This window comes from Hypanus sabinus, chromosome X1 (genome assembly GCF_030144855.1).
Source record: "Hypanus sabinus isolate sHypSab1 chromosome X1, sHypSab1.hap1, whole genome shotgun sequence".
Taxonomy (NCBI): domain Eukaryota; kingdom Metazoa; phylum Chordata; class Chondrichthyes; order Myliobatiformes; family Dasyatidae; genus Hypanus; species Hypanus sabinus.
Window position 1 is genome coordinate 23,323,374 of NC_082738.1, and position 23,453 is coordinate 23,346,826.

A 23,453-nucleotide genomic window follows, 5' to 3' on the forward strand; every position below is an offset into this window, starting at 1 on the left:
GCAGTTCTGCTGTATTGAAATCCTAGCATTTATTTTAATGTTCTTAGCTCAATCTCTTCTGAAGTTACAATTTCAGCCCATCACATCCTCACTGACCATCAACCACACATTTACACTAATCTTTTTGTTAAACACATTTTATTCTCCTCACAATACCCACCAATGCAAGATTCCTCCCCTCACGCGTACTGGGGGCAATTTACAGTGGCCAATTAACATACCAACCTGTAGTAACACACAAAACGCTGGAGGGACTCAGCAGGTCAGGCCGTAACTACAGAAGAAAATGAACAGTCGACATTTCAGATGGAGGCCCTTCATCTACCTGGTATCACTTCCCAACTCTTTTTCCACCACACTGATGACTGCATCCTGCACCATGCTGAGTTTGTCAGTTTTATCAACTTTGCTACTAACTTCCAACTTGCCCTCATTCAAGGTCCATCTCTGAAACCTTTCTCCCCTTTCTTGATCAGTCTGCAGCTTGGAAGACAGACTATTAACTGACATCTACTTCAGGTGAAGAGTGTCGACCTGAAACAGTTTATCATTATCCTCCTTGCCATTCACAATACTGCCAGGTTTGTATCATCCACAATTTTAGAAATTATGACATACATTTCACTGTTTGCTTCCTCCATCTCAGAAGCAAGCATCCTCAACAACCTTCTTTTGTTCTAACTCTGTAACTGCCTTCATTCAACGGTCTGCATTTACGCTTCACCAGATAGACCCATTATGATTGCCTTGCATTTGATTCCGTCTCTTAGCACTAAAAGTAATTGTGTTGCATGGACAACCTTGAATTGTCCCAGGTACTTCCTTTGTTGCTTCTACCCTCACCACTCTGTAATTTAAAGCCCGCAGTTTTACATCTTTTTCCAGTTCTGGTAAACAGTCCTTGAGCTGAAACATTAACTATTTCTCTCTCCGTAGATACTGCCTGATTTGAGGTGGCTTGATTGTTGGCAGAATCGATGGTTGTGAGTGGGGTGGTGATGAGCTGATGGTAGAAGCAGAGGTCACTAGTAGCGAGTGGAGGGATAGAGGTGTAATGAGTAGCGATAAAAGTTGAAAGACTTGCCTAGAAGGCCGTTGCCTCTGACAGCACTAGCCCAGGCAGGGTGGAAACCTTTAACCAGCTAGCTCAAGTTAACACCTGCTTCAGCGTTCCTGGGAGTTTGTGCACACAACAAAATTTTGTGTAGGCAATGTTTAACTTGCATACGTGTCAACTGGCATGTCTTCACATGCTTAGCAACCATTGAGCATGAAGTGATGCACACAGATGTGCCAAGGTCAATTCTAGTACAGTCTTCTGCTTCAAGCATTAAGTCCATCTTAATCCTATGCCCTCTGGCTATTGACTATCCGCTCAAAAGGCATGAGTCCACTTTAACCTATCTGGGGCTTAAACATTGCTGCCTTTGTTTCACAGAAAACCTCACATGAATCAAATTCTGCTTGTAACTAAATTTGCCTGCCCTGGCTGCATTCTTGTGAATCTCTTCTACATCCTCTCTTGTGCTATTGTGTCCTTCCTATTGAATGATGATCATAGAGGTATATTGCAGTATTTGTCCAGTTCTAGCATGACCTTCCTGCTCTTTAATTCGATTCCTTAATCAATAATGGCAAGTGTCTCTGGTACCATCTAATGCACCAAATGCTGGAGGAATTCAGCAAGACTTTCAGCATCAATGGAGAGGAATAAACAGTCAATGTTTCAGGCTGAGACCCTTCATCAGGACTTGTACCACATTGAATGCAATCCAGATAGATTCCCACTTATTTTGTCACCTTCCAGATGTTAAGGTTAAGGATATTTTGAAAAGGCTGGGAAATACTGGGGAAGGAGTGTGGGAGCCAAGTGTAGGGGAAAATGTTTCTTGTAATAATTTGAATATTAGGAATCAACACTTAAAAAAATAGTAATCTGCAGCTGAAGAAGTAATATTAGGGATGAGGCAGTACTCTGATTTGAGCCACTTGTTGGAGTTTTGGATAAAATATTTTTCCACAAGGAAGGGTTAATAAGTTAGGAAGAGATTAAATTGTGAAGTAACAAATTATTTAACTATGATGGGTGAACAGAGGAAAAATAAAGGCAATCACTTGAATGAGGAAGTGGAAGGGTGCGTGAGTAGTCTGCAGATAACACAAAGGTTGGTGGAGTTGTGGACAGTGTAGAAGGTTGTCATAGTTTACAATGGGATATAGACAGTGTGCAGAGCTGGGTGGAGAAGTGGCAGATGGAGTTCAATCCAGAAAAAAAGTGCAGTGATACGTTTTGGAAGGTCGAACTTGAATGCGAAGTATGAAGTTATTGGCAAGATTCTTAGTGGTGTTAAGAGACAGACGGTTCTTAAGGTCCAAGTCCATAGATCCTTAAAGTTGATAGGGTGGTTAAATATGGTGTACTGGCCATTATTAGTCAGGGTACTGAGTTTAAGAACTACGAAGTAATGTTGCCGTATTATAAATCTCTGGTTAGACCACACTTGTAATACTGTGTTCAGTTCTGAGCTCATTCTAGAAAGGATGTGGAAGCTTTGGAGAAGGTGCAGAGGAGATTTACCAGGACGTTGCCTGGATTAGAGAGCATATCTTATGAAGAAAGGTTGAGTGATCTAGGGCTTTTCTCTTTGGGTGAGAAAGATGAGAAGTGACTTGTTGGAGATGTATAAGATCATGACAGGTATAGACAGAGTGAATAGTCAACACCTTTTTCCCAGGGTGGCAATGGCTAATACCAGAGGACATCCGTTTATTGTGAGTGGAGAGAAGTTTAAGGGAAATGTCAGAGGTAAGTTTTCTTTTTACACAGAGTTGTAGATGCCTGAAACATACTGTCAAGAGTGATATCAGAGAATAATACAATAGGGACATTTAAGAGATTCTTAGATAGGCACAAATAAAAGGTTATGGGTTGTGTAAGAAAGAAGGGTTAGATCTAATGGGAGTAGGTTTATTTAGGTCAGCCCAACATCGTGTGTCAAAGGGTCTATACTGTGCTGTTCTATGTTAAAGATAAACAGATGTGTAGAAATTGTTAAGTTAAACATAGGACTAAAAATATCATAAGTGATTGGATGAAAAAAAAGTTGAGGTGAAAGATCAAGATGAACTGTTATACGCAGGAATGAGAGTAAGATAACACAATGTGGACAAAATACCCAAGGGAAAAGAAGTAGCTTTAAATACAAACTTGGGAAAAGTCAGAGCTTGTTTTGTAAGTCTAAGAGTGTGGGAAGTTCAGTGGGGGTGTTAGAAACAATGATGTCACAGGAAGATGTAGATTTAAAATCACAAACAGAAACTTGACAGCAACGTCAGCAGGACTGGAAAATAAACAATAAGTTTTGGGAAGGATAGAATAGGTAATGAAGGAGGAGGGGTGTTAGCAACATTGATGGAGGATGGAAAGCCACTATGGACAGGATTGCCATACACAAAGGAGGTACAAATAGAGTCAGTATGGGCGTGAGATTATGGATAAATTGTAACCTTTACGTTTGTGGGATTGCACTAGGAAACTAATTGTGGAAGGGAAATGGCAGAGGAAATCAGTAAACAGAGCAAGGAAATGACAAAATTACCGTTCCAGGAGATCTTAATGACCTACTTGTTGACTGGCACAGGGAAGGAATAAGCTAGGAAAAAAAATGGAACTCCTGCTACTTGTGTTGGTCTCCTTCCTAGAACAGTGTGTCCATGATGTGACAAAGAGTCTTGACTACCTCTAGTGACAACAGATGCTGCTGATCGGATAAATTACTTAAATGTGGTGAACATTAGAAAAGGAAACATGCGAGAATGTCAAAGGTCCAAATTGAAAGGGAAAAGTTAGCACTAAAAGAACAGATTTTAGTAAGACAAGTGAGTTAGCTAAAGTGAAATGAAAATTGCTATACATTAGATTACAGAACTGCAAAATATATACCATTCGAAAAGCGTACTACCAGCACTGCACGTCTTCAACTGTATCTGTAACACTATTCTGCATTCAGTTGCTGCCTTCCCATTGTTCTCCTTCAATTTGGTTGCATTTTGAGATGATCTGTATGGATGGCACACAAAACATTTTTCCACTATATTTCAGTACATATGACAATAATAGTTTAATTGCCAGTTAGTCAATATGTTTTAGGTTATTGGTTGGGGAGTATGATTGTTATAAAGATTTAGCATAGCAATCTTGCTATATAGTATGTGCCTATATTACCGCAGCTCAGAATTTTTTTTTCTAAATATTAGTCTACCACCTTCAGAGATTTAAGTAGATGACCTATAGATCTTTCCATTCCTGTGTTCCTTTTAAACTGTTAGCATTGCTTCTCCTCATTTTCACATTTTTGTGTCCCGCATTTTGTGTAATGGTTAACTTATTGGAGTTAACTTACCAGAGTTGTATGGACCATTGACCCTCAACCATAAGTTCAAATCACAGCATACAAATTGGGGAACTTAAATTCAAGTAATTAATTTAGAATTGAAAAAATATTCATCAAGTCTCAGTGATGATGACTGAGAGACACAGCAGATTGTAGTAAGAAATCCCTTTCGGGGAAGGATAGCTACCCTAATCTGTTCTGCTCTATATGTAACTCCAAGCTCTCCAATCTGGTTGATGCGTAATTTAGTACAGAGATGATTAGGATGGAAAATAAATGCTGGCATTGCAGGGATGTCCACATCCAGTGAGCAAAGCAACTAAAAATACAAATAATTATATTTCAAGTGTAATGTAGCGTCACTTTTCACCAGTCCCTCTCCTCCCAGTAAATCCTCATAACCAATTTTAGATAGGCCCCCCTAGTTACTTGGTTTATCCTTCTGTGTTTTTTTTGAAGCAGCAGGATTGTAACATGAACTCAATGTTTGTTTAAATGGACTGACTGGAGCCATGGTTCTAATACAAAATATGGTTTAGAAAAGATTTACCAGATGTGCCTAGACTAAAACGAAGAGTTACAGGGACAGGTTGGCCGGACTAAGTCTTTATTCCTTGGAGCATAGGAGAATGAGGGTTGCATTATAGAAATGTTTAAAATTATGAGCAGCATCGATAATGTGGATGGTAAGTCTTCTCCCCAGGGTAGGGTAAGCTAAAATCAGGGGCATAGATTTGGGTTAAACGGGGAAAGATTTAAAAGGGACCCGAGGGACAGCTTCTTCATGTGGAGGGTGATGAGTACATGGAATGAGGCAGGTACAGTAGTTTCTCTAAGAAGCGCTTGGATAGGTACACGGAGGGGTGGGGCATGCAGGGATATGTCGTATGCAAGAAATTGGGACTAGCTCAGTGGGCACTGTGGTTGGCATGGACTTGTTGGGCCAAAGAGCCTGTAACCATGCTATATTGTTCTGACACCAGAGCAACGTAACCTAAACGTTCTGAAAATGTATCCACAGTAGTACTTCACGAGAAATAGAGTTCTGTCCCTGTCATGAACAATGTTAAAAAAACACTTTCTCCCCTGTCCCCCAATTTCCACCATCAATATTGATACCCCTGTTAATTACAATCAGTAAGCCCTTCAATAACTATATTTTCCCATAACCAATTACATTAACTATTCACTGTTGTTATCACCTCTCTTTCAGTATACAAAATGAGAGCCAGACTCCAACCTATCCACTTCATTGCCAATGCTGTAGATAATCTGAAGTCTTTCAAGGGAAGATGTGATGTGTAATAGCCAAGAGGAATTAGGCAAATTGATCACTGGGTTTCCAGTTGGTAACTTTAACTTTGCCAAGTCGAATTCCACTGTTTCATCATTGAGTAAACATGTAGAAGTTGAGGTATAGATCAGTCTTGATCTGATTAATTAATGGAACATGATTGAAGAGTTGAATGGTCTCCTCTTGTTCATCTGATGTTGTAAATGGAAAAGAAAATTAGCTACAGATTGTTTCGAGGCATAGCAAAAAGATGCCTTTTGGAAAAATAAACTCATCATGCTTTCAGATTTTCTTACCATTTTCTGCTAAAATGTCATCCTATTTATTTTTGCAGTATCATATTTTAAACAGTGGAAAATATTGCAGTACTTTTAATTTTGACAGTTTCTTTTCTGGCTTTTCTCCTCTCCAGTCTCCTTTAACAAATACATTGTCTCCTGCTGTGGTGCAGTCCTACAGCTGACAAGCTCCTGTAGCCAGACAGTGACACAGGTGACAAATCTCTGCAGTATCATCCTGCGGGTAACCATCTCCTGCGGCAATAAAGTTTGATGGGTGACAAACTCCTGCTGTCATGCAGTGCCAAGGTTTACAGATAAGACAGAAGTCAATGGGAAAGCAAGTTGTAAGGGAAATGAGATGTAGCAGGGTACAAGAGTTGCCAAATGGAATGTGGAATAGTGAAATGACAAGTTATCCAGGTTGGTTGGCAAAACTGAAAAGCAGAATATATAAAAAGAGATGAGACAGGAATTCTATTTAGAGGAAGCCATGTTTTCTTGAACATTGTCACATGCCCCAGTTAAAGTATAGTGTACAATGAGAAAGCAAGAGCTGTGATAACTTTTATCAGGGTGATAGCATATCCTCCTCGCTGACGATGAACACTGGTGCACCTCGGGTGTGTGCTTAGCCCACTGCTCTACTCTCTATATACACATGAGTGTGTGGTTAGGCATAGCTCAAATACCATCTATAAATTTGCTGATGATACAACCATTGTTGGAAGAATCTCAGGTGGTGATGAGAAGGCGTACAGGAGTGAGATATGCCAAATAGCGGAATGGTGCCACAGCGACATGCTGGCACTCAACATCAGTAAGACGAAAGAGCTGATTGTGAACTTCGGGAAGGGTAAGACGAAGGAACAAATACCAATCCTTATAGAGGGATCAGAAGTGGACAGAGTGAGCAGCTTCAAGTTCCTGGGTGTCAAGATCTCTGAGGATCTAACCTGGTCCTAACATATTGTTGTAGTCGTAAAGAAGGCAAGACAGTGGCTATACTTTATTAGGAGTTTGAAGGGATTTGGCATGTCAACAAATACACTCAAAAATTTCTACAGTTTTACCATGGAGAGCATTCTGACTGACAAGAGAAGCAGGGGAATACAGGTCAGCTAGCTTATCAGTCATATAGGAATCTGTTATTAAGAAATGATAGCATGATACTTGGAAAAACTCGTGACTAAGCAGAGTTGATGAGGTTTCCTGGAAAGAGAAATGTTGTTGAATGATTTTCTTAGACGAAAGAGCTCATTGTGGACTTCAGGAAGAGTAAGAAGGAGGAACACTGACCAATCCTCATAGAGGGATCAGAAGTGGAGAGAGTGAGCAGCGTCAAGATCTCTGATGATCTAACCTGGTCCCAACATATCGATGTTGTTATAAAGAAGGAAATACAGCGGCTTTACTTTATTAGGAGTTTGAAGAGATTTGGCCTGTCAACAAATACACTCAAAAACTTCTATAGATGTACCGTGGAGAGCATTCTGACAGGCTGCATCATTATCTGGTATGGAGGAACTACTGCACAGGACTGAAAGAAGCTGCAGAAGGTTGTAAATCTAGTCAGCTCCATCTTGGGTACTAGCGTACAAAGTACCCAGGACATCATTAGGGAGCGGCCTTTATTAAAGACCTCTAGCACCCAGGGCATGCCCTTTTCTCACTGTTACTTATCAGGTAGGAGATACAGAAGCCTGAAGGCACACACTCAGTGATTCAGGAATAGCTTTTTCCCCTCTGCCATCTGATTCCTAAATGGACATTGAAGCTTTGGATACTATCTCACTTTTTTAAAATACAGTATTTCTGTTTTTGCACATTTTTAATCTATTCAATATACATAATGGAATAACTTTATGTACTATAATTATTTTTATTTTATTTATTATTTTTCTCTCTCTGCTATATTATGTATTGCAATGAACTGCTACTGCTAAGTTAACAAATTTCACGTCACATGCCGGAGATAATAAACCTGATTCTGATCTGAGATCATTAAAAGAACTCTACTACAATTATATAGAGCCATGGGGCAACCATGTCATCAGCACCCCATTGTTTGGCCGATTATCTAAATTTATATGCTAAGAACAACTCCATTCTGTCCTTTACAAGTACTGGTGCCATTAAGGCTTTGACGCCCTTCTCAAAGTGTAGTATCTAAGAATGCACCATAATACCTCAGTGCAACATAGTCTATGCTCATAAAGTTTTTGAACTTCTGTACTTTGCATCATATCTTTATTTGTAAACAACAGATTTTGAAAGCTTTTTTTTAAACAGGCTTCTCAACTTTCTTGCCATCTCCAAGGTACATCCCAAGATCCCTTTATCCCTTTATACTTGTACTATTTAGTTTACCTTACCACTTCATGTCTTGTCAAAAAACATTTCACACTCCCTTGCCTTAATTTTAACGTGATGTGATTCTGCCCAATTCATGTCTGTTTCTATCCTTATGATGTGTTTATGATTCCCTATACACTGATTTCTGAGTTTTCTGATATCTGCAAACATTAAAATTCTGCTCTTTGAACCCAGTTCAAGTCATTAATATATCAAATGATACCTCAAACGTCTACTCTTCTCTTCAATCTGGAAAAACAGCTTCCCCTTTCTGCTTTCTAGTCCCTAGCCAATTTTACAATCATTGGGGTAGCTATCCCTTAATCCCACAGACTTTAATTTTGCTAATAAGTATTATTATGTGATACTTTATTAAACACCTTTTGGAAGTTCATATGCAGCATATTTACTGCATTGCCCCCATTGTTACTTCAAAGAATTTAATCATTAGTCAAATGTAATTAACAATTCCCTGCAGGGTTTCATTTAGCAACCCGTAGTTTTCCACATGCCAATTGATTTTGTAATGGATTCTTGCCTGTAATGTTTTCCCACTGATACTGCTTCTTAGACAGTAATTTAAAGTTGATTTTATCCTTCTCAGCCTTTGTTGTAAATGGGGAGAAAGATAAAATCAACTTTTATCCTTCACCACCTCTAGTTTTTGAGTCCTGTGGCACCACTTCCAAATCTAGATGGATCAGAAGATTGTGGTCAGACCTCCATAACTTCCATCCTTTCTTCCCTATCTTGACAAATGAGTTGTCTACTTTAAGTGCTGTCAATCTTGTAAGTAACTTTTCAAGCCAGGAAAATGAAGTACTAACTTAAGCTATTAAAGCATTTTATAACAGACCACTTAGGAAATTTCAAAGTAATCCAGCAAAGTCAACGTGGTTTTGTGAAATAAATCATATTTAATCTTTGAAGAAATAACATGCTGTCAATATCGTTGGATGGATCATACTGATACAATCTTTAAAATCACAACTCTTTTCATACTTGTGTTATCAATCCCAATGTGAACAATGATTCTTTCTGTTCCTCTTCCCGTAACTGGTCTGGCTGGAAATAGGCAGGAATTGACTTCTGGTGGTGTGGTTGATCTTTTGTGGTATAACATTGTTTCATTGATCAATGCCTCCTAATACTGTCAACGTATTTTCCACAATATTTCCAAAATACTCAATGGTTAGGAATATCACATGCTCAAATTTTTCCATTTGAGCCAGCTTTCTATGATCAACCACTGCCTAGCTACTGCTGTACCAGTGATTTCTGCTGGAGGGATGCTGTTGTATGGAATAACCAGTGGGTGGGAGGGGTATATTTGAAGAATTTATATTTTTAGCCTTGGATGATAAGATGGTTTTAAAGTATCCTAGATTATAGAACACTACGGACCCTTTTGACCTACAATGTTGTGCTGACCTTTTAACCTACTCTAAGATCACTCTAACCCTTTGATCCAGCATAAACCTCCATTTTTCTATCATCCACGTGTCTAAGAGTTTCTTAAATGTATCTGACTCTACCACCATCCTTGGCATGGTATTCCATGCATCCACCATTCTGTTTTTTAAAAAAAAATTACCTCTGACATGCTCTATATTTTCCTCCAAACACCTTAAAATTACATCTCCTGGCATAAGCCATTTCCACTCTGTCTATGCCTCTTATTACCTTGTATACTTATAAAAAATTGCTCTCATCCAAGAACTCTGATTGCTGTTCACTGTGGAAACGAGATAGTGAGCAATTGTCTCCCTGGTATCAGTACATAAGAATTATGCCTCAGTTGATAGATGTTTCTCCAGAAATGCTAACATATTTCAGGAAGACAATTAAAATACTGAAAATTCGCAAATTGAAATGTTGAATTTACTGATCTCACTGGCTTGCATATGATGCGTTTGCTACTCCACGGATCTCCTGCAATCATGCCGTAGAGCCGGAGGCAGACTTTAATCAGAAGCCAGGGCCTGAAAGGGATCTAGGAAGCAATATGCTTTCAGTCACTGCACAATATTGGGGGCAGTTATCTGCTTTCCTGTTGGCATTTTGTGGACAAAGTTGATTTGAATTGTAATGTAAGAAATGTAACAGCCAAATTACACATCGCAAGGTACCACAAACAGCCAGGAATTAAGTTGCTAACTGGGTTCAGTGATGTCAATTAAAGAATAATTGTTGGTCAGTCCACTAAAGACAACTTCTTTGCTGCTCTTCAAATAGTTCATTTACTTCTACACAGATGGCGCCTCGATTTAACTCCTCTTCTGAAAGTGGGTCTCTTCATTCAGTACAATGATGGGAATGTTAATCTAGATTACATACTTAAATCTCTTGAGTGTAAATCATACTCCAGTCTTGTCAATTTTCCAGCAAGATCACATCATATCCATAAATCCTAAATGTAGAATGGATTTGGCTTTTCTTTTGAAATAATGGTAATGCATGCTTCCTTACATTTTTTTTTCCACTCATGGAAATCACTGGCAAGGCAATGTTTACCATCCATTCTTAAATGCCCCTTGAGAAGATGATAGTGAGCTATTATCTTGAACCACTGCAATCCTTTTGGTAAGGTACCCCTGCAATGCTATCTGGAAGTGAGTTTCTGGATTTAGACTTGTCGGAGATGAAGGAATGGTGATGATGTTGTGCATCCTGTAGGTGCTGGTGCTCCCATGTCCACTTTGATAGTAGAGATTGGGGATTTGGGAGGTCCTTTTGAAGTAGCCTGGGTGAGTTACTGCAGTGGATTTTGTATGTGGTATATACTGCAGCCACTGTGCTCTGCTGCTGGAGGGCAGTGGATGTAAGGTGGTGCTACTGAAGCAGGCTGCTTTTAAATGAGTTGGTAATATGCATAGTGAAGCTCATCTCTATTAGGAACATCGTGTGAAAAAAAAAAACAAATTTTGAATGATGCCAGGGTTGAGATTTAGAAATTGAACCTGCATCTAGCACTTGTGCTGCAAGCTTGTTCCACACTCTCACCATCCTCTGAGTGAAGAAGTTTCTTCTCATGTTCCCCTTCAAATATTCCACCTTACACCCTTAACCCATGGCCTCTAGTAGTCTCACCCAATCACTGGAAAAAGCTAACTTGTATTTACCCTATATACCCCTCATAATTTTGTGTACCACTATAAAATCTCCCCTCAATCTTCCACATTCCAGGGAATAATGTCCTAACCTTTTCAACCTTTCCCTCAAACTCAGGTCCTCAAGTCCCAGCGACATCCTTGCAAAAATTTCTCTGTACTCTTTCAATCTTCTTTTTATCTTTCCTGTATGCAGAGGACCAAAACTGCACACAATACTCCAGATTAGGCCTCACCAACACCCTAACTCCTGTACTCAATACATTTATGAAACCCAATATTAGGAAAGCTTTCTTTATAACCCTATCTACCTGTGATGCTACTTTCAAGGAATTATAGATCTGTATTCCCGGATCCCTTTGTTCTACCACACTCCTCAGTGCCTTAATCATTCACCATGTAAGATCTATGCTGGTTGGTCCTCCCAAAGTGCAAGACCTCACTCTTGTCTCTATTAAATTCCATCTACCATTTTTCAGCCCATTTTTCCAGCTGGTCCAGATCCCACTGCAAGCTTTGGCCTTCCTCTCTATGCACTACACCCTAATCTTGGTGTCATCCACAAATTTGATGATCCAGTTTATTATATTGAATTGACTTTATTACTTACATTCGTCATATACATGAGGAGTAAAAATCTTTACGATACATCTCCATCGAAATGTGAAATTTATAATCATTTGTAATGATTAGTATGTGCAACAGGACACTCAATATAACATAGAAATACAATTATATCAGCATGAGTTAATCAGTCTGATGGCCTGGTGGAAGAAGCTGTCCCGAAGCTTATTGGTTCTGGCTTTTATACTGTGGTACTGTTTCCCGGATGGTAGCAGCTAGAACAGTTTGTGGTTGGGGTGACTCGGGTCCCCAATGATCCTTTGGGTCCTTTTTACCCACCTGTCTTTGTAAATGTCCTGAATAGTGGGAAGTTCACATCTTCAGATGTGGTGGGCTGTCCACACCACTCTCTGAAGAGTCCTGTGATTAAGGGAGGTAGAGTTCCCATACCAGGCAGTAATGCAGCCAGTCAGGATGCCCTCAATTGTGCCCCTGCAGAAAGTTATTGGGGGTTTGGGGGCCCATACCAAACTTCTTCAACCATCTGAGGTGAAAGAGGCACCGTTGTGACTTTTTTTACCACACTATCAGTATGTGCAGACCACGAGATATCCTCGGTGATGTGTATGCCGAGGATTTTAAGGCTGTTCACCCTCTCAACCCCAGATCCATTGATGTCAGTAGGGGTTAGTCTGTCTCCATTCCTCCTGTAGTCCACAACCAGCTTCTTTGTTTTTGCGACGTTGAGGGAGAGGTTGTTTTCTTGACACCACTGTGTCAAGGTGATGACTACTTCTCTGTTGGTTGCCTCGTTATTATTTGAGATAAGGCCAATCAATGTAATATCATCAGCAAATTTGATTAGCAGATTGAAGCTGTGGGTGGTGACACAGATCATCCAGATCGTTGATATAGATGACAGACAACAGACCCAGCACTGATCCCTGTGGCACACAACTAATCACAGGCCTCTAGTCAGAAAGGCAACCATCTACTACCATAAAAACCGATGTCTAATACAATTTACTACCTATCTTGCTAGAGTACATGCAGACAACAACCACTGCCTGGCCTTCATCCACTTTCCTGGTAACTTCCTCGAGCAACTCTGCAAGGTTGGTTAGACATGATCTACCATGCACAAAGCCTTGTTGACTATCCCTAATCAGTCCATGTCTATCCAAATACATATATACATACACAGTTCCTTAGAATACCTTCCAATAACTTTCCCACTAGTGATGTCAGGCTCACTGGCCTATAATTTCCTGGCTTATTCTTAGAGCCTTTCTCGAACAATGAAACAACATTAGCTATCCTCCAATCTTCTAGCAGCTTATTCATGGCTAATAATGTTTTAAATATCTCTGCTAGGGCCCCTACAATTTCTGTACTAGCCTCCCACAGGGTCCAAGGGAACATCATGTCGAGCCTTGGGGGTTTCTTTGGGAAGAGAAACCAAGTCAGCTTTTCAGGTCAAAGAACAACTGTCTGTGGACATTGTTTCCTTTTCCACAGGTGAGGCCTGACCTGAGTATTTTCAGCATTTTCTGTTTTTTTTTAAATTTTCATTTTCCTGCATTTGCAGTACTGTATTTGGTTTTAATAGAACTGCATTTTAGAAGCAGTCTTGTGTCTTTAAAACTCTTGCAGAATACTCACTATCATGAACTGTTCAAGAAGAACAGTGTGTGACACTCGTGGTTTTCGTGCTATGGACTGGTGCCAAACCTAAAAGTACAAGTACCATTAGCAGAGCATGGGATTTAATTGATAATGGGAAATGACAAAGCACATATATGCTTGTTGATTTCTACATTTATTGCTGTTTTGTTAGCCACACTCAACGTTCTGTAGTTGGGTGCTTGGCCTTTCACCTCTCACTCATCAAATGTTAGTGGCCTGGTACAATTTGGTTTCTGAGAAATTTTCTTTCCATTTAAAAATGTTTCCAGATGGTCCAGAAATTAATGCAGATCTCACTGCTGTCGATAATTTGCTCAGAGGTTAACATCTGATCCTTCTTTTCCATGTACATATTCCAGGTAATTAAAGTTGCTGGCAGTAAAGGCTTGTATAGTGAGGAGGGAGATTGTCAGATGAGTGGGCAAAGTTGAGAATTCACTGTGATGCTAGCAATAATGAACCAGTAGAACATAGACAATAGTAAAATCGTGTTTTGTATCATTTTTAAATATCGGTTAAAAATGTGAATCAGTATGTTGGCTAAATTGTACAGGACTTTTTCTTTTTAGCCTTTTCTCTTTCAGTGACTAAAACCCAGTTGATTCAAATACTATTTTTAAAAATAACTGCATTTTTATGTTTTTAAACTTAATTCATTGAAATTTCATTCTAAACCTGCAGTAAAAACTAATTTGATATTCTGTTTCAAGGGGCTTTAGGTGGCTTCTTAGGAAAATCAGTACCACTACTTGGTATTTTCCAATCATCAACCTTTAATAGGAAGAAAATAATGTGATACATCCATGGTTTTCTAAGGACTTGTCCACTCCTGTTTAAGGCCTTGCTGGTGGCCATCAGTTAACTTTCCCCTCTTTGTTCAGTGTTAGCTGCTACTTAAACTGAAGAAGAGAAGATGCACAGTCCTGAAGAAGGGTCTCAGCCTGAAACATCGACTGTTTAGTCTTTTCCATAGATGCTGCCTGACCTGCCGAGTTCCTCCAGCATCTTGTGTATGTTACTGCTTAACATCAGAATCAAAATCAGGTTTGTTATCACCAGCATGTGAAGTGAAATTTGTTAACTTAGCAGCATTTCAATGCAATACATAACCTAGCAGAGAGAGAGAAAAAATAAAAATAATAATAAGTAAGTAAATCAATTACAGTATACGTATATTGAATAGATTAGAAATGTGCAAAAAAAACAAATACTGTATATTTAAAAAGTGAGGTAGTGTCCAAGGGTTCAGTGCCCATTTAGGAATCGGATGGCAGAGGGGAAGAAGCTGTTCCTGAATTGCTGACTGTGTGCCTTCAGACTTTTGTACCTCCTACCTGATGGTAACAGTGAGAAAAGGGCATGGCCTGGGTGCTGGAGGTCCTCAGTAATGGACCCTGCCTTTCTGAGACATCGCTTCCTGAAGATGTCCTGGATACCTTGTAGGCTTGTGCCCGAGATGGAGCTGACTGGATCCATCTTGACATGAATGCTTGTTTTCATTCATGGAAAATCAGGTGCATGGAACACTGGAATAAAATAAACCTTTCATTGGCTCCTTATGTTACTGGTTGAAAGGAGAAGATGATGACCATACCATATGACTGTTTTATTTGGGTATCAATGCTGTATTAGAAGTGTTTGGAATCATTCAGGTGATAGCATCGCCAAAGTAGGAGTGCAAGATTTATTTGAGGGTGTTCCCACACCTTGATTTGTGTTTAAAAGGGGGTTAAAGTTTCACCTGAAAGGAGTGTTTGGACTCCGGACAGTGGGAAGCGAGGAAATGAAAGAGCAATTTTGTTTCCAGCAAGAAAATGTTCTCTAATCAGCCTCCAAAGCATCTGGTGCGTGGCTCCTAAAGCTGTTTCCCACTATTAGAAAGAGTGCCAACAGTTCCTACACGAACATCATACTTAACTAATCTGAGAATGTTATTTCTAAGATATTGCAGACATGGGGTTCTCCAGAATTGCAGTTGATTCTACACTTGAATTTCAGAAACATTTTGACATGCTTCCATGTTAATGGTTAATGACTCAATAACTTGTCACAGATGAGGGGTTTAAAATCTGGTCCTCAAGGCGTATTTGGTTTAACAACAGGAAACAGAATAAGTAGGATATCTCACATAATCCTAGCCATGTGTAACGGCCACATTCACAAATCCCTTCATCCACTTTTCCTTCATTCACCTACCTAATCTAATTTTGAATGTTGATACAGTTTCTGCCTCAACCACAAAAGCCTGAAAGTGAATTCCAAAGTTTTGTGACTCTGTTCTTATTCTGAGCTGAATCTCTTATAATTTTTTTGTCTTTGGTTTTTTGTTCCAGTCTCTTATCTGTTAACAGTCCATTCACCCATTCTTTTAGTAATTTTAAATGCAGAATCATGTTACCCCTAATCTACATTGTCACATCAAGATGTCAGTCTTTCCTACAGACTGCAGATGGAGGAAATCTGAAACAAAAACAGATAATGTTGGAAGCACTCACTAGGTCGGGTAACATCTGTGGAAAGAGAAACAGAGTTAATGTTCCAGGTCAGAGACCCTTCAACAGAACTGTCTGCAGCCTCAGATGTTAACTGTTTTTCTTTCCATAGACATTGCCTGACCTGGGTGTTTCCAGCAATTTTTGTTTTAGCGTCTGTCTGTCTACTTCAGGGTTCCAAACTAAGCTGCACTAAATTTGCAATATCCTTCTAAAGGGCTCATAAAGGTGCTGCAGAATGTCTGTCTAATTTTATACAGGCTTTTGTACAGGTTGTTATAGTTGGATATCTTAAGGTAAAACCTAAATTCGGTGAACTTTTTGGGCAGTGTTGTATCCTATGAACTGAAACCCAAACCTAGTAGCACTGAGGGTTTTTAAGAGCTTAACTGCATTGTTTTGAAATAAAAATCCATCTTCTTGCACTCAGTGATATTTAATTCTATCTGACACTTTTTGGTACATTCTTATCAATATCCATTATCAATTTCCTTTTTATCTTTTACCCCCAAGTTCTAAGTTATTAATGTAACCCCCTGGGTCGCCTCAGGCTCGCTCAGTTCATTTCGTCTAGGGGGAGCAGCCTTCAGCCCCGCCAAACTGGGTAATCAGCTGGTGTGGATGCTGTGTGATGTCCCCGCCTCACCCAAAAACAGACAGTACACCATATGCGATTAAATGAGTACAATTTATAAAGGTTACTATAACTAAGTGATTAATAACGATACAGTATATATGAAGAGAAAATTAAAGAAAAGGCGCCAAACTTATCAAAGTCCAAACCACTTCGTGCACAGCCGTTGGAGCTCAATTTCTGAAGTCTTCTGGCCACCATTCGATCCCCTCCGAACTCCTCGACTCGCAGCTCAGGACCCTCCGAACTCCTCGGACTCTCCAAACAGCTCAGGACCCTCCGAGTGGTCAACCAAGCACATCTAGCTTCATCCCCCCCCCCATCCTCGGAGAATCTCCCGGCCTCGGACCCCCCTTTGGGGTCCGATCCTCGCCCAGCTTAGAGCATTGCGTCCTCTCTCTCGACCCCCTCGCGCCGATCTCCCAAAAGCCCGTCAACAAAAGCTTACAGACTCAGAAGAAAGAACATTAATCCCCATTTGGTTTACAAAGGAATACCATTCTCGTTATCAGTAAATTAGCATTCCTGCTAGTTAACAAAAAAGGAAGAAACCCTCTTTACATTAATACATGTCAAAAACTGCACTAGTCTGAAATCAACAAATTTTAACACTGCATATCCAGCGCTGTATCCAGCACGTGCCCCAGAGCTGACCATTCAGGATACAACAGGTCGCAAGCCCTCTGAATTTGATAAGATGATGCCAGTGACCAATGGTGATGTTTTGCTCACAAAACTACTAGATACTCTAATAGATATATTTCTGAACTGTGATCACTGCAGTCTGCAGCCTGTAATTTCCCTTTTAAGGATGTTCTTTGGAACTGACAACAATCCAAGGCTTTTGCGATCATCTGGGGGATTTGGTGAACTAAACTCTCAAGAACGCAGATATGGCCGGGGTGGCCATCGCTGGGGGTGGACACTGCATTAAGGCCTGATGGTGGAAGACAAACAGATGGTCAGCTCCATTACTCCGTGCTAATTAAAGCATCGAGCAAAATTAAAATTGTCAATGTCAAGAGCAGGAAGCAAACAGGTATTCAGCGCAGTCTGACTGTGTTTGACTGGCCTCCCTCTCTTCCGCTTACTACTGTCAGGCAGGAGGTGCAGGAGTCTTGACTCCCTCACCAGCAAGTTCATAAGCAGTTGTTGCGCTGCAGCTGTCAGGCTCCTGGATGGGCTTCACTCGGCTCAGCTCCACAGCTGTGGACTCACTTTCGGGGACTCTGCAGTTCACGTTCCTTGTGTTTTTGTTTTTTTTTACTATTTGCACACTTTGATCAAGATGTCAAGGCCAAGGGTGAAGAATGAACTGGAGTTCAGCACTCTGCGAAGTTTACTCATTTTAGCGCTGAACTGACTCTGCAGCTGTGGCTTGCAACCATCAGCATTTTCCTCAGCAGGTTATGGCCTGCAGCCATTGGGCACCTGGACTGGCTTCACTCACCTCAGCACTGAACTGGCTGTATGACTGTGAAATGTTCTGTGTGCTATTTGTTTACTTTTTTATTTTTGCACGATTTGTTCTTTTTTCGCACATTGGGTGTTTAAACAGTTTTTGTTGTGTGGGTTTTTTTAATTGGATTCTACTGTGTTTCTTTGTTTCTTGGCTGTCCGTGGGAAGACGAATCTCAAGGTTGTATACAGTACATACACTTTGATAATTTATGTACTTTGAACTAATTTTCTTTTGTGTTCTGGTTTGTTATCCTATCAATGCTCCTTAATGTTTTATAGTAAATTCCCATGTGCTTCCTTCTGACCTTGGCCAATTCAACCAAGGTTTGCAAATATTAGCTATCCTGCTTGCTTATGTCGATGAAAAGACCATTTCATTATCCTTTACATTAGAGCAAGGATTACTGAAATAGTTCAAAGGCATGTATCTAAGTTACATATTTTAAACCAATTTCTTGACCCTTCCAGTGTATATTTTTAAATATTTGTTGCAAGGAGGAAGAAAAAATAAACCAGTGTCAGATGGGGATAAGTTTTAAAATGCAAGCTTCAGGATAGATTCATCGTATATAGCACAGCAGGAAACCATTTGACCAAGTCCGTGTGAGCTCTTGTGGAAAACAATCCAATTAGTACTCCTCCTCTACCATTACATTAGGCCCATTTTTTTTTCCCTCTTTCAAGTGCTTATCCAATTTCATTTGGAAAGCTACTGTTGAATTTGTTTCCACTACCCTATTGGGCAATACATTCTAAATCCAAACCACTTGTGAAATAAATTTCTCCTCATGCATGTTCTAGCTTTTTGACAATCAGTTTAACTCGTGTATGTTTACAGTCTAGAAGGAGGTTATTTGAGCCAATATGTCTTCGTGACCAAAAAATAGCTATCCAGCCTAATTCTACAGTACCGTGCAAAAGTCTTAGGCACATTTACTAGGATGCCCAAGACTTTTGCACACTACTGTATATTATGGCTTTCCAATTCCAAATAATACATAATACTACTGAGTTAATACAAAGCTACATCCTGCTGAAAGGTCTCAGCCCGAAATGTCAACTGGACACTTTTCCATAGATGCTGCCTGGCATGCTGAGTTCCTCCAGCATTTTGTGTGTGTTGCTTGGATTTCCAGCATCTGCAGATTTTCTCGTGTTTGTAATTGCAACCACTTGCCTATTTTAACCAATATGCAGTATACAGGCACTGTCCAGCAGCTTGCTTGTGTTACTCTGTTCTTTCAGTCTAATAGAATAAGGCTATTGATGCAGGGTGCCAAAACAGTTTCAAAAGTGCAAAAGAGGACAAGGTAAATCTAGTAGTATTTAGCCTGAATGAGGAAAGAAATACTGAGGGAGTCTTGAAGTCCTGAGCTAGAGAAGGTGCATTGAATCTTGGTTTGAGCAGACACTAACAGAATCAACGAACTCATTCGTAAGGCCAGTGATGTTGTGGGGGTGGAACTGGACTCTCTGATGGTAGTGTCTGAAAGGTGGATGCTGTCCAAGTTGCATGCCATCTTGGACAATGTCTCCCATCCACTCCATAATGTACTGGTTAGGCACAGGAGTACATTCAGCCAGAGACTCATTCCACCGAGATGCAACACTGAGCGTCATAGGAAGTCATTCCTACCTGTGGCCATCAAACTTTACAACTCCTCCCTGGGAGTGTCAGACACCCTGAGCCAATAAGCTGGTCCTGGACTTATTTCCACTTGGCATAATTTACTTATTATTATTTAATTATTGTTTTTATATTGCTATATTTCTACACTATTCTTGGTTGGTGCGACTGGAACGTAACCCAATTTCCCTCGGGATCAATAAAGTATGTCTGTCTGTCAGAGAGAGCAGAAAGAAGTTGTAAATTGGCACCATTTGCGGAATGAAAGGACAATAACTGCAAAATGCAAAGAAAACTAGCTGAAATGGTAATGATGGCATTTAAGAAACATGAGTTTAAAGTTATGAGAAGTTGAAATTAAGGATTAAATTAATTTTTGTGTTGCATTTTTATCTAAATAATAATAACTGCTTTATTGACTATATGGGTGAAACAATAAATCATTCCCCAGTTGCATGTGTTCCTTGCATCCCATCCAGGAATGAAGCAGAATTACTTGAAGAATTTCCGAGCAATGGGACCAGGATGCAGATATTGAGAATTAAGATAGCAGTTCTGTTTAGAAACAATTCAGTAAAGTTGTAGCTAGTAATTAGAGTAGGTGTATCCAGGACAGATAGGATTAAATAATTATTCAAAGGTCAGTACACTTGAGTGATGTGGCAGAAACAATTTTGACTTCCATGTATTGTTACTTGTAATATCTGAGATTCAAGATCTCTAGCAAGGTCATTGAATTGCTTGATATATGCAAATATGAGCAGGATTGACATTTTGAGTTGATTCGATGGTAAATTTTGTGACTGAGCTGGACCATAAGCAGGGACCAAAAGAAGATTATAAAAAAAAATCAAAGGCTTTGCATCCTAGAATGGAGGTCACCGCAACATCTCACAAAAGAGCCTGACTGTTGATAGGGCAAATGAAGGCAACGAGCCAAGGAAAAAATTGGAAATGCAAGAGGAAAAATAAAATGAAAAATCTAAACAAGTACTAAAATCCCAGAACTGATCAAAGAGACCGACAAGGAAGGGTTTTTTTTGGATAACACTTTGCATATTTTGTGTTTTCAATTTTCTGATTAGTTTTGAAACTAGTGATGAATATAATCACTTTATATTGTGCCAAATTTCTATCGCATGAGTGACTTTTTTCAGTTTGTGCAGAAATCATGCTTAACCACTTATTCTCTGTAATTGAGCTCTAATTAAAATGTTCCTGTTGATGCAGCTATATTACATTGTGGCTGATTTTCCACATTATAAAATTTAGGTAGTGCAAATACATTGTTGTGGCACCCAGGCTATGTAGAGCAAAAGCAACTTGCATTCTGCACTTCCATTAACATAATAAAAAAGCATTCAAAGATTAAAAATTGCTTAATGTAATTTCCAGTACACAAGTGTAAAGGAGAGCAAAATAATTGTTACTCCAGCTCTGATGCAGCATAAAAAACACAAGATAAAGAACACAATAATAAAACAATAATTATAAATACATAAGATAGCTTGTATACATTGATATATGTCCATAAAATGATGCTAGGCACAGGAGTCTCGACATAGTGACTGACAGTAAATGATAAAGTAGTGGTAGTTGGTGTGAAGGGCAGGTTAGTAGATGAAGGTGTTGATCGACCTTACTGCTTGGGGTGGGGGAGGGGTAGGTATCTGTTTCTGAGTCTGGTATTCTTGCTGTGGATGCTACATAGCCTCTTTCCTGATGGGGGTGAGACAAAGTGCTTCACAAAAGCATTATTGTACTGAATTTACTATTGGGCCAGATAGGGGATGTAGTGCCATACAGAAAAGAACCAGGTTCTTCTTCCTATGCTGATAATAAATTGCCATCACAAGAATTCATTTCTTGTAGGAAAGCATTTCAGAGGTGGAAAGTTCTGTTATCAGAGCAAATATAACAGTGACAGAAGATAAGATGAGAGAACCTGTAGTTGAGATAGTTGTAAGAGGCAGTAGGCTTGTATAGATGTTGTCACTAACTTATTCCCTGTGATCAGAAAAGGAAGAGTCAGAGACGGACAAGTGTGAGAGTGAGAGAAGGGTGGAAATCAGCAGCCAAAATAATTAAATTTGAGTTCCACATGAGTACAAAACACAGCACCAATGCAGTCATTATCAGTAAAAGGGTTGAGGGAGTGGGCTGGGGTAGGTCTCATACAAGGACTGTTCCCCCTATTGCACAAAAAGATAAGCACAACTGAGGCCATGCAGTGCCCATAGCTACACCTTAGATCTAGAGAAAATTGAGGGAGAAGTTGCTCAATGTTCAAAGTTCAAAGTACATTTATTATCAAAGTATGTATACTATCACCCTGAGATTTGTCTCCTTACAGGCAGCCACGAAACAAAGAAACCCAATAGAATCCATTAAAAAAAGACAGTCAAGCACCCAGTGTACAGAAAAAAAAAACGTGCAATGTGAATGGAAGTGTGAATGTGTGTGTTGGTGGAGGGGGAATTTTTTTTAAATGAAGAAGCAGAAAGCCCTCAGTCCATCCTAGTGTGGAATAGAGATATTGAGGGATTGGATGTCCAGGGTCAAGATGAGGTGGTTGGGACCAGGCAATTGGAAACTGTCAAATTGGTGGCGGTCATTGGAGATGTCATGAATGCACGTGGGGAGGCACTGAAGTCAAGGTAGGAAGAAATATATTCTGTGGGTCAAGAGTAGGGTTTACCTCGGAATGCTACTTTATGGACTATGGGTAGGAAGTAAAAGGGCGGTACAGCATGCACAAAATGCTGGAGGAAATCAGCAGGTCAGGCAGCATCTATGGAGGGAAATGAAAAATTGACTTTTCAGGCTAAGACCTTTCATTAGGACTCTAATGTTAGGATGCTTTATTCCTGGAAGCTGTGGAACAAAAATCTCCCAAGGAAATAAGAGGTCCGTGACTGGGATACTTTTAAGTATTGATTCGAAATGTGATTGTAAAATATCTAGTACTAAAATTGACGTCTGAGCTTTTATTGATTTGTTTTTGCTCAATGTGGATTGTACAGTCTTCCAGCAAGATCTCTGTTGTTTCATGATGAGCCGCTCTCATGTTACTTAAGTAGTTTTTGGTCAAATAACTTGTAGACATCAGGTCAAAGCTCAGTGTTTCAAGGTCTCCAGCACTTCATGTTGATTATTGATGCTTATCTTATTTAAAAGCTAAGATAAATAGTTTGGGAAGGCAGCTCTTGTTTAGGTTGTTATGTTGTAGATGTGATTGATGTCAGTAATTCAATTCTACTGCATCAGATGACACACAAATATATGTGGAAAGTTCATCCTGTTTGTAGCAGGATTTTGCCCTGTCCTGTCTTGTTTTGTACTTTCCCTCTTCTTAGTTATGATAACAATCCTCCTCTCCTCAGCCTTGTTCTGTAACTGATGCAAGTATATGAAACACTTTATAGAGAAGACCCTAGATCATATTTGTAAGCTACTTTCACTATTACAAGACACGAAGATAAAATGTATAAAGCTACGTCTACCAGATTTAACAGCTGTAATTCAGTTATATTTACTAATTTTTGGATTATATGGCAA

At 39.6% G+C, this 23,453-nt stretch overlaps 1 protein-coding gene across 4 annotated transcripts in view; it reads left to right on the forward strand.

Annotated features, from left to right (window-relative positions):
• The window catches only part of spryd3 (SPRY domain containing 3), a 216,994-nt gene that overhangs the window by 120,110 nt on the left and 73,431 nt on the right, over positions 1-23,453 (forward strand). The gene's annotated exons all lie outside the window — the stretch shown is intronic.